Source organism: Peromyscus leucopus, chromosome 6, assembly GCF_004664715.2.
Source record: "Peromyscus leucopus breed LL Stock chromosome 6, UCI_PerLeu_2.1, whole genome shotgun sequence".
Taxonomy (NCBI): Eukaryota; Metazoa; Chordata; class Mammalia; order Rodentia; family Cricetidae; genus Peromyscus; species Peromyscus leucopus.
The window spans coordinates 34,725,841-34,737,611 of record NC_051068.1 but is presented as its reverse complement, the minus strand read 5'-3'; positions in this window follow the sequence as shown (position 1 = coordinate 34,737,611).

The window sequence follows — 11,771 nt, the reverse complement described above, 5'->3', positions numbered from 1 at the left end:
TATACTACAGCTCACCACTAAAGACTGTTTTGCAGTTTTTTCTCTATGCACTTCTACGTTCATCTAAATTAAATCAACTACTGATTTTCTTCCAAGGTCATTTACCTTCTGTCTGGTTTTTGTTTGTTTGTTTGTTTGTCTTAACTCCTAAGTGCCAGCCTCTTGTCTACTTTGTTTTTGTACTGAGACTTTAAATTGTAAGAGGCCTGGCAGCATGAAAGCCATAGCATGCGTTAAGCTATCTAGTCTCTTAATGTAGCAAAATTTGCAGTCAGAAAATTAGTAGAATTCTTAGTACTACTTTATTCTATTCCTCCAAATCCTCCTGTGATTTTTACAGGCGCTATTTTCTTTTTCTTCTTTTTAAAGCTCTAGGTTTTAGGTTTCATTTGGAACCACAACTGCTGTACCCCAGCTGTAACAAATGCTTGGATTCTGGTTTGGAGGATGTCCAAACCCAGGCGCTTCCCTAGAGAGTCGGGGGACATTCCTTTGCCCAGACTTAGAAGCATCGGAATGGGAGTCACCAGCCTCTGTCTCAAGTAACTTTACCACGCTCCCAAGTCCGCTGACCAGCAGTGTAAAAGAAAGGGCTGGAGAGGTGGCTCAGCAGTTAAGAGCACTGGCTGCTCCTGCAGAGGTCGTGGGTTCAATTCCCAGCACCAACAGGATGGCTCATGACCACCTGTAACTCCAGTTCCAGGGGATCTGATGCCCTTTCCTGGCCTCCTTGGGCACCAGGCATGCATATGGCACATATACATGCATGCTAACAAACGTGTGTGTGTGTGTGTGTGTGTGTGTGTGTGTGTGTGTGTGTAAAGTAAAAGAAAAGCAAAGGACTGAATTCCTAGGACCCATGAAATCCCCTGTGCTTATATTGCTATTTATTGTCTTTACTCTCTTAGCTTCACTCAGAATCTCTGTGTTTATACAGCCCTCGCTGTGCACAAGCCAGGGAACTCAGATTGCATATGAAAACATGGACCCAGGTCTGACTGTGTGCTCTTACCATCTGAGGACAGGAGCCTAGTAGAAGATAAGACAGAGAATCAGCCCTGAAAATAAAGATGTCTCCTCCTTAAATGACTCCTGAAGGAGGGGACAGAGGGCACAGATAAAACAATAGTAACAGTGAGAGTATCCTCTAAGTTGAAGCATCTTGCTTATGGTTCCCTTCCAGAATTGGGGAGTGAGTCACAAGGGAAGGGGGTGGGGGCTGGGTGGATGCAGCGCCTGGCCTTGGGGAGCCAAGACACTGACTGAAAAGGCTCTTTCTTTCTCCTGGCAGAGGCAGCCTTGCAGCTGGGGCCCGCTGCTCTGAGGACGCCCCTGCTGGCTGGCGGCCTCTTGAGAGAGCATGGTAGAGTCTGGTCTTAACCCCAGGCTCTGGTCATAGGGTGGTTTAAACGACCACCCAGCGAGTCAAGAATATCTATTCAATCTAAACTTCAACTTGAAATCTTTCTTCTGAGATCTAAGATTCACAGTGAGACCAAACCCTGTGGCTACTCCAGTCTCTCACATAAAATGGCTTGGCATTTTCATTGAGCCTAATACATACACTATGTATTATCTTTAAACTATTTATTATGTGAAATAGCCATCATCTGAAAACTTGAAATCTGAAATGTCCAAAATCATAAACTTTTTGAGCACTTACTGCTGTTCAGAGTGGAAAACTCCATACCTGATCTATGTGAAGAATTTTACAAATAAAAGACTTCATGTAAACTTGACAGTTTCTTGCTGAAAGACTACATTTCCCAGATTCCTTTTCAGATTACAGAAGTCATTTCAGCCACTATAAGGGTTCTGGTCAATCTTCTGTAGGCATTTTGGCCACCTAAATATGTATTAAGTCATGTTTTAAAATACTAGATATGGTAATTTAAAGCACTGGTCCCAATCTTAAAATTTTTGCCTTAGCAAATTGTTTTTCTAAGCAAAAATTGTGTTTTACCTGAGATACTTTTTGTTCATTAAGTAATAGCTGGCATTATAAATATTTGAAATACCTTCTGTTAATATTTATTCCTTGGATGCTGACTTTAACAGACTTCTTTTACAAAGATTACAGGTACATGTTCTTTATGCAGGAGTCTGGTGTAAATAAACAGCTAATTACAGTTATCCTGTCCTTCTACAGGACTGTGGTACATGGTTCAGCCAGATGCACAATTACATTTCACCTTATGTTAATTCTATATTTACCTTTATGTTATATTGAATGTTAACCTTGATGTGAAGTTTTCCTGTGCAATCTTGTCTCTTAATGTTGTATAGTTATTATTACCTCCTGACTTGTGTTCTGGATCTTTGCCAACTGTTGAGCTTTATCATGGTCCCTCGGATTGTTGTTGGAATTTTCTTTGGGCTGACAACCAGCTGCCAAGTAATGACACAGAGACTTCTTATTAATTATGAAAGCTTGGCCTTTAGCTTAGGTTTGTCCCGCTAGCTCTTATAACTTAATTTAACCTGTTTTTCTTCATCTACATTTTACCTCAGTGCTTTTTACCTTTCTTTCATTCTGTATGTCCTGCTTTCCTGCTTTCTCCGTGTTTATCTGTCTGGTTCCTGGCATCTCTCTCTCTCTTTTCCTCTGTCTCCCTCTCTCTGTTGAGTCTAGATTCCTGCTTCTACTTATTCTGTCTGCCTGGAAGTCCCACCTATACCTCCTGCCTAACTATTGGCCATTTAGCTTTTTATTAGACCAATCAGGTGCCTTAGGCAGGCAAGGTAAACAAATACAACACATCTTTACACAGTAAAACTAATACTCCACAATGTCAGATGAACTTCTTTTGAACCTTCCCTTGTCACCCCTGTCTGCTGGGAAGCAGTTTCTGATATTGGTGCCCCCAAACCTCTAACAGTCTCTAAAAGGGGATTAGTGGGCCATCAAACTCATCTCTCTTCATCCCACTCTGGACATTGTTTTGGGGACTCAGAACAGTAACAGCTGGGTTTCTTTGCATCAGTTAACTTCTCTATTTTACCAGCTCAGATCAGCTCAACATCCTTCAGGACTGTCTCGACACCTTGGTGGGTGCAGTACTCCAAAACTAAAAGGGACCAATCTGACCACTGCTAAAGATGGGATCTGTGCTCTCCTCAGCACTGCTTCCACATAAACCAACCCTAACTGGTTGTGAAGGAGCCTATAGACACAGGGACCAGACAACAACTCCCTTTGGTTCCCTTCCAGTCTGGCTCCTCCCCTTGGTCACTCTTTCCTCTTGGTTACCCTCACACCTATGTTTTTTACCTTGTCCTTTAGATGTTTAACTGCGGAACTTCACCCTACACCCAAACAAAATGTTCCTACACGCTCTCCCCTTAGCTCTCACCCTACAACAGCCGCGTTTGCTCCCGCTCTGTCTGCAAAAGGACCTTTCAGATGCTGTGGAGAAACTCTGGCGAACTGGGGCCTTCATCCCTTTCACTTCAGGCCAGGTACAATTCTTTGCATTTGTCCTCTATTTTTTCTGTTCCCTTCCTTAGATGCTCTATAGCTCCCTGCTACTTTTGCTAGCTCATTTTGGTACAAGAGCCCTGGCAATGCCCACTTCTCTCACCAGCCCACCCTGTCTCTCCCACCGCTGCTCCTCCCTCTCTCCCAACCTCCCCTGAAAATCTCTACTCTACACTCTCACTAAATCATTGCTTACAGCCCTCTAATAATTATTTTCCAAGTCTTTTCAGGAACACAGGACAGCAATTGCCTGATCCATCACAGCTGATCAAGTTAAGACTCTCCCCCTGCTCCATGACCAGAGGACCCCCTCTTCAATGGACCCAGAACTACCCCCTCTGACAAAGACCATCAGCAGCAGAAAGCAGCTATAACACCCCTGCCCTGCAATTTTTATATGTTCTCAGAGTCGGGAATGATAGTTTCCTGCTAAAGAACTACACTTCCCAGCTTCCCTTGCAGACTTCGGAAGTCATTTCCACCCCTATAAGGGGCTGCATCCCATCTTCTTCCATAGGCATTTTGGCCATCTGTGCATGTAGGTGACAAAAGTGCCCCTCCACCATGAACACGGCCCCCCACGTCCCTCTTGCTTCCCATCTTCTCTCTCTACCTGCTTTAAATCATCTAACAAGCCTCCCTTCAGCCTGTTATATATAAAGCTGCACATAAAATACTAATAAATCCACTTTAAAACTTGGGTCCTATCCATAAGGTATCTCCTTGTCTCCACACAAAATCTCCAAGGCTGTGTGGACATGTTTTGCATACTGTATTGATAGATAGATGAAAAAAAAAAACAACAAGAAAACAAATCCTGTGTGTTTTCATATAATGCAGTGGAAATCCTTTGCACCACAGTATGACGAATCTATAGATGTAGACAGTCAGACTGGGGAGGTCAGGCTAACAGGAAGCAGAAACAGCTGGCAGAACCGAGGAAATCATCTGCTGAACTGGCCTGCAGGGGGCAGAAGGAGTCCAGGGAAAGACAGCGATGAAGTGGAGGGAGACCCTCAGACTCTGCTCAGCCCCCCTCCCCTGTAGTCAAACACTGGGTGTTTCCTTTTCTTTCTTGCATCTCTACCTGCCTGCCAACACCCGTTCTAATACCAAGTTCTCATGTCATTTGAGGCTTCTACGGGGAGATTTGTGCCAAATCTCTAAACCTTACTCTTAGCTAGTGGGAAATGGCAGCATTATTCAGAGGAGCAGAGAAATACATGCCAAGCTCTCTCCACGCCTTAAGGTCATACTTTGCTGGTATAAGACTGTCTTCCAGGGGGCCATATCCTTCTTATTTTCTGGATGATGGCTTGGGAAGGAACTTCCGGCGGGCCTCATAAAATAGCTTTTCATGCTCATAACTTGGGCTTGGCATTTTCTCATAAGAGTCCTCTTTCCTTCAGAAGCAGAAAGTTGGTGTCTGAGTTCAGCGTACAGCAGCGTGGCCATTGCCAGTGGCAGATCTATTCTGTCTTTGTGCTTCAGACACTTCCGGTTTCGCTTCAGACTCTGAGCTTCTAGAAGGCCAGGAATCCTATGTGGCAGGTGAGGGGTGTGTTTGGTGGGTGATGTTTTACAGGCAAGACCATTTTATCCCATGCCACTTCCTGTGCCCATTGCACTTTTATGTTCTAAAAGGGTCCCCATCTTCCCATTCCATTGCTGCTCACTCTTCTGCTTCATTTCATGCATCTGGCCCACCTGGATTCTGTGAAGTTTGACCAGGTTCTATATTGAGGGCCAAGTTCAGTGAGAAACCCTGTCTCAAAAAGTAAGGTGGAGGGCAATTGGAGAAGGCACCAACATTGACTTTTGGCCCTCTTTCATATGCATGCGCACACACACACTCACACACTCATGTGCCTACATCTACATGCACACATACATACACCACATACACATGTACACACACATACACATATTCAAGCACACATGCATGGAGAGACATAAACAAGCTCTAGGTTCAGCAAAGGACCTAGTCTAAAAAAAAATAAGGTTGAAGGTTATAGAGGAAGATACCAGTATCAAATTCTGGCTTCTACATGTACACACAAGTGTACATAACCACACATGCACGCGCTCTCTCTCTCTCACACACACACACCAAAAAGGAAACCAAGAACAAACTTTCCTCCATGTCTTTGTCCTAGGTGTTCCTCACGTACAGACAAATCTTCCTATAGAATCTAACTTGCTGGCACAGAGAGGCTTAGCTTGCCTCACTTCTTTTTAAATTGTCAATGTCATCTTTGTAGAGTACAGACCTCATTATGCCTTTGCTTAAGAATCTTTTTGATCTTTCACTGCCTAAAGATCAAGAACCCAAAACATGGCGCCTGAAGCTTCTCACGTCTAGTCCCAATCAACCTTGATCCTGTCTCCATGCTTCCTGTGCCCAGTGCCATCTCATACTACTCCACACATTCCTCTCCAGGGTCCCAAATTTCGAGGCCTGGCTCCTTCCTGCTTTTCTTTCTCCTGTCTGGAATTCCTGCGTACCTCCTCATAGCTGAGTCAGAAAGACTCAACTGCCCTTCCCAGACTATCTAGAAATATCTCCTTCTCTGCTGCATTTTTCAGAGTCCTTCTAGGCAACCCCTGTCCATTTCATGTTCACATTCCATGGTTGACTTCTTAGTTAGGGGTTCTGTTGCTGTGAAGAGACACCATGACCATGGCAATGCTTATAAAGGAAAACATTTAATTGGGGTCACTTATAGTTTCAGAGATTTAGTCCATTATCATCATGGCAGGTGGAAGACATGGTGCTGGAGAAGGAGCTGAGAGTTCTACATCTTGACCCACAGGCAACAGGAAGTGAACTGAGTCTACAGTAGGAATAGCTTGAGCATAGGGAACCTTGAAGTCCACCCCCACAGTGACACACTTCCTCCAACAAGGCCACACCTACTTTAACAAGGCCACACCTACTTTAACAAGGCCATATCTCCTAATAATGCCAATGCTTATGAGCTTATGGGAGCCAATTACATCCAAATTACCACAGCATCTATTAAATACTTCCTGTGGCTCAGTTAATTCAGATGAAACTACCAGGTCTGCTTCAAGAGGCTAACACAGCTGATCCCATGGATCATAAGCTGTGAAATCGTGGCTGCAGGCATCTGTCTCAGTCACTCTGGCATCTCCATGCTATCTTGAACAAGTTGACATCACAGACCAACATTACCATGGAGAGTGACCCTACTGGGCGGCCATGTATTTCTCTCATGTAGTCTAAACTACTCCTGGCCTGGCCACGAGAGACATAAACAAGCTCTAGGTTCAGCAAATGACCTAGTCTTGAAAAAATAAGGTGGAAGATTATAGAGGAAGATACCAGTATCAGCTTCCACCTATGAACATATTTGGAATCTGCTCCTGCTTTCAGTCCTGCTCTGTGCTAGCCCAAGACACCATCTTTTCTTTCCCAGATGACTATTGTAGCCTTCACACCAGAGATGCTATGGCCATTCTTGCTTTTCAACTTCTCCACTCTTGCTTTTCAACTTCTCCAAAGTGGCCCTAGTGGTGCCAAACAGATCAAGCCTCTTCCTTGCTTAAAGTACCCACTAGATTGCCATTGTAGTTGGAGTGAGATCCAAACCCTTCCCCTGGCTGACAAAGGCTCCCTGGCCCAGCCTCTGGCTGCTTTACTGAGTTTCTGCCAAACCGTCTCATCTCGTTCACCAGCTCATGATGACAGAGATCTTCAAGAAGATGACAAGCTGGTCATCGAGAGGATAACAACATGGATCCTAAGCTGTGGCATGAAGGCTGTGGGCAATTCTTTGTTTGTTTGTTTGTTTTTCGAGACAGGGTTTCTCTGTGTAGCTTTGGAGCCTGTTCTAGATCTCACTCTGTAGACCAGGCTGGACTCAAACTCACAAAGACTTTCCTGGCTCTGCCTCCCGAGTGCTAGGATTAAAGGTGTGTGCCACGGCCCCCAGCACGTGGGAACTCTTAGTCACTCTGCCCTCTCTGGCCGTCCTGAACAGGCTGTCACTTGGTTTCTGTCTTAGGGTGTTTGCAAACTTCCTTGTCACCATGGGCTCAGTGGGAACATCAGCGTCTTCTAAGTACCTCCCTTGACTACTGAATCCAAATACACTGCTTTGTTGTGTGTATAACATTTATTATTCTCATTTCAAGAAGGTTTTAATTATCTTTCTTTTACCAAAGAAATGTTCAGAAGACTCCTGTATGTCTTACCTGTGATTTTTATACCTAAGATCAGTTTTAGTTGTTTATTTATTGACAGAGCCTTGCCACATAGCCCAGGCTGGCCTTTAACGCTAATCCTTGCACCTCCTCCTCTCCAGAGCTTGGATTACAGATATGTGCCACCATAGGCCAGAATTCCTCAGCCACTCTAACCCAGGAACACAATAATTAAGTTTTTATCTCATTAGACTAGAAGATCTGACTTCTAATTATTAGGAAAATGTTGTTTGTTTTTGCTCTTTTGGGGGGCTATCCACCCAGCTCCCAAATAAATCACAGAGAGACTTATTATTAATTATAAGTACCTGGCTATAACTTGGCTTGCTTCTTGACAGCTTTTTTTAAACTTTAAATTTTCATGGTTTCCTTTTGCCTCTGTGTTTTTTTCCTTTTTCTTATTTCTGCAACCTTCCTTTGTTTCTTACTCTGAGGCTAGCTGTGTGGCTGGGTGGCTGGGCCCTGGATTCCTCCTCCTCCTCTGGCTACTTTTCCTCCTCTCAGATTTCTTCTTCTATTTATTCTCTCTGCCTGCCAGCCCTGCATAGTTCTCTCTCCTGCCTCACTATTGGCCATTCAGGTGTTTTAGACAGACACAGTATCACAGCTTCACAGTTAAACAAATGCAACATAAACAAAGGTAACACACCTTAAAATAATATTCTACAATACTAAAATGTATAGAAAGTTGAAATATAATTGAAATTCATAAGTGTCAAGAATGCTATTTCCTTTTAATAGTATTTCTTCTTAAAACATAAAAAAGAGAATAAAATGATGAATTCTGGTTAGTCCACCAAAAGATTTGTTAGCTGTGCTTTGGTCCCTGTAGATAAAACACTCTGATACCATGGTCCAACTCATTCTGTTCAAAACCGAAATGCTATGAGCATGGTTTATCTCCTGTGAAGAGAATGTTGAAGTTTAATCCCCACAGTGAGAAATGAGAGGGTAGAAGTTTGGTCTGACTGTTGGTTAGGGCAGGAACCTTGGAGGGAGGCCCATGTTTGGATGCATTTGGCCGCTCTTGGCCAATTTCCTTGCCTCTGTCTTGGGCTCTACAGCCCTACCCTTGACTATGCCTGTCAGAGTCTCACTGGTCCAAGCAGTCTTGATTTCTCTCTGACACTCTTTCCCCATATAACCCAAAGGATGTGCACATGTGTAGTTAAAAAAACAAAAACAAAATTCCTTCAACCTCCTCTTTCCAGAAGAAAGGTTCTTTTCTCTCACTGAAACTCTGTCCAGAACCCAAAGCAGTTGGGAGTTTTTGAATTCTCTGCTGGCTCTCTTTAGCTCCCTGGTGGTGTCCTCTGCTAGGCTTTCTCCTCCTGTGTCCTGTTGACAGACAGATGATCATTCTCTCTCTGCATCTGGCTTGAGTCTTGTCCTACAGGGGCTTTTCTGGCCTGCCATCACCAGCGCCCAGGGTATGTGTGGTACATTTCCCAAGCCTTAAGATGCCCTGCACATATTTTTCACACTTGTAGAAAGCAGGCTGGGGACACTGCTTGAAAACTATTTACAGTCATTCAAAAGGGTGGGTTATAACATTTATCATATGCTTTATCATATTAAAGGTGAATAAAAGCTTTCAAGTCACTTTTGGCGAATAGCTCATGAGGTTATTAGCTGGAGGTAATACAACTTGGCCTGGTGACATGTCTACATTTCAGGAATAGGAATGGCTGGACCCAAGTGACCTGATACCTCCTGTGAGTCCTATCCCAAGACAACTAAATCTTCAAGGCAGCCTCATAAACATTTGCTCTGAAACAAATCAGACTGTAATCGGATTTTTTTTTTTTTTTTTTGGTTACTTATGAGTAACAAACTGTTATAGATTCCCTTGGAGAAGGCATTGCCTTCTGAAGAAACTATGTAAATAATGAAAGTGTTCTTTGCTTGACAAAGTGCCCTAAGCATCCTGACATCTCAAATATTTGTTTTGTTAGTCACTAGTAAATGAGCCCAGATCCACTTGGAAATGATAGCTGGGCAACAACAGGGATAGAGAGGCAGGACCTTTTCCTTTCCATGTATGTCTGCCTTCCACAAATGCTGACTCTGCCCCAGGTTCTAGGTAGACAGTTGGTTACAGTGATTTGTAAATGGAGATTATCTTGGGGTTACAGTGATTTGTATATATGGAGGTTGTCTTGGGGTTACTTTCCTTTCTATTCTTGAAGACTATATATGGTCTGTATTTAAGATTTCATTGACCTTTCTGGTCATGATGGCACACACCTTTAATTCCAGCATGCACTGGGAAGGCAGAGGCAGGCAGATCTCTATGAGTTCACGGCCAGTCTGGTCTACAGAGTGAGTTCCAGGACAGCCAGAGCTACATAAAGAGAACCTGTCTCGACCAACAAATTCATTGACCTTGAGCCTGTTGAAAAACTCCTAATTTCTGAAGTTGTTTGAAGTTAGACAGCAAGGCCAGACCCAAGGGGATCCACTCCCACCCTTGAGAGCCCACAGTCTGTCTGTTCCTTTCTCATCAATTTCTCTCTCTGACACAGTTTCCCATGTGGACCCCAAAGACTGTAGCACAGGTACAGTGATAAAGCTATCTCCTCTTTGAGTTGTAACACAGTGCGTCTTTCCAGAATAGAAGCATCTGCTCATCTTTTCTCTTTCTGAAACTGTGTCAGGAGCCCAAGAAATGGCCAGCGTCCTGAAAATCAAATGCATATTAATGTGTTAACATTGGCTTAGTGAATTGGAGGGCACTGGGGAAATCAGTTTTATGATCTTTCTTATAGAAAAAAAATTCAATTTTCTTTCAGTGTTGGCTGCATGAATTGGAGATTGGCTGTAGGGGTTTGGGGAAAGGTAGATTTGATTCTCACATTTGGATGGACTGGGGGGAAGTTGGTGCAGGGATGAGATGATCAACGCAGTCTGCCTTCACTGTTAACGCTTCAGCGCAGCCACACAAAGTAAGGCAAGCCTGCAAGGTGTGGCACTTCCCAGGAGCAGGACGTTAGAATTGAAGGATCTTTTGAGTTTGTCCCATTTGAAGAATTTTGAAGGGAAAAAAAGTTTTTAATGGAATTCTAGACTTTTTCTAAAAAAACAAAACAAAACAAAAACCTAATCAAGTCACAGCTTCTCTGAGGCCAGTGTCACTCGGCTTTGAGAAGCTGAGAGAGTAGAAACTACCCATCAAAACCAAATAATTTTATTAAATCAAACCGAATCATTTTATTAAAGCTTTTTGTCTCCTGCAGGTGAAAGACTTTGGCTTGCTGTAAACTGCCTGTCTGATGTGACAGGTTTTGTAAGTGTTCACCAAGGAAATGGTAGCTGAAACGCTATGATGACTCCAGTTCAAGGCTGTCTGCTAAGTCCTCTCTATAAAGCTCCTCCCTGATAAGTGGACAGTCCCTACAGGTCCCAGGGAGAAGACATAGTTCTGGGACACTGTTATTCATCCTACCACACCAGGCAGCCTCATGCCGGGCACTTACCTTTGCAAACCTCCCCAAGAGAGAAAAATGGGAAATAAGGAAAACATTTACAAGCCCCGAGGATGGGAGAAATGTTAGCGTCAATGCCTTCTTTCTCTGGATCTGAGAAATCTCACCCCAGCTGGAAACCTCTGCCTCACTCAACAGTCTTGTTCCTTCTGGAAATCAACTAGGACAGCAGGCATCCTGCTCGCCAGATGGGCATTTGGCAAATGTTTGTTGAGTAAAGTTCATCAGAGAAAGCAACTGGTACGCTGTCATTTCTCTCGGCATATAAAACAGATTTCTGCTTTATCTTTGGTGCAATATTCCACTATAATTGTCCCATAGGTAGGACTATATATCTGATTTTCCAATCCAAACTGTCAATAAGACTCTGCCTTGACTACCCTAGCATCTGTCTTTGTTTGAGAACCCACAATGCCCTCAGAAGGCATGACTCTTCCCTGTGGCTGTCACTGAGGTCTTACCACTGGATTTGCCCTCCAATCCCCACCTCTATTGGTCTCCAGTTAACCTACGCCGGGCCAGATAGACACAGTCTCAGGCTGCCTAGCCACAGCTCTATTCCTGTCCGTAGACTCCCTCTC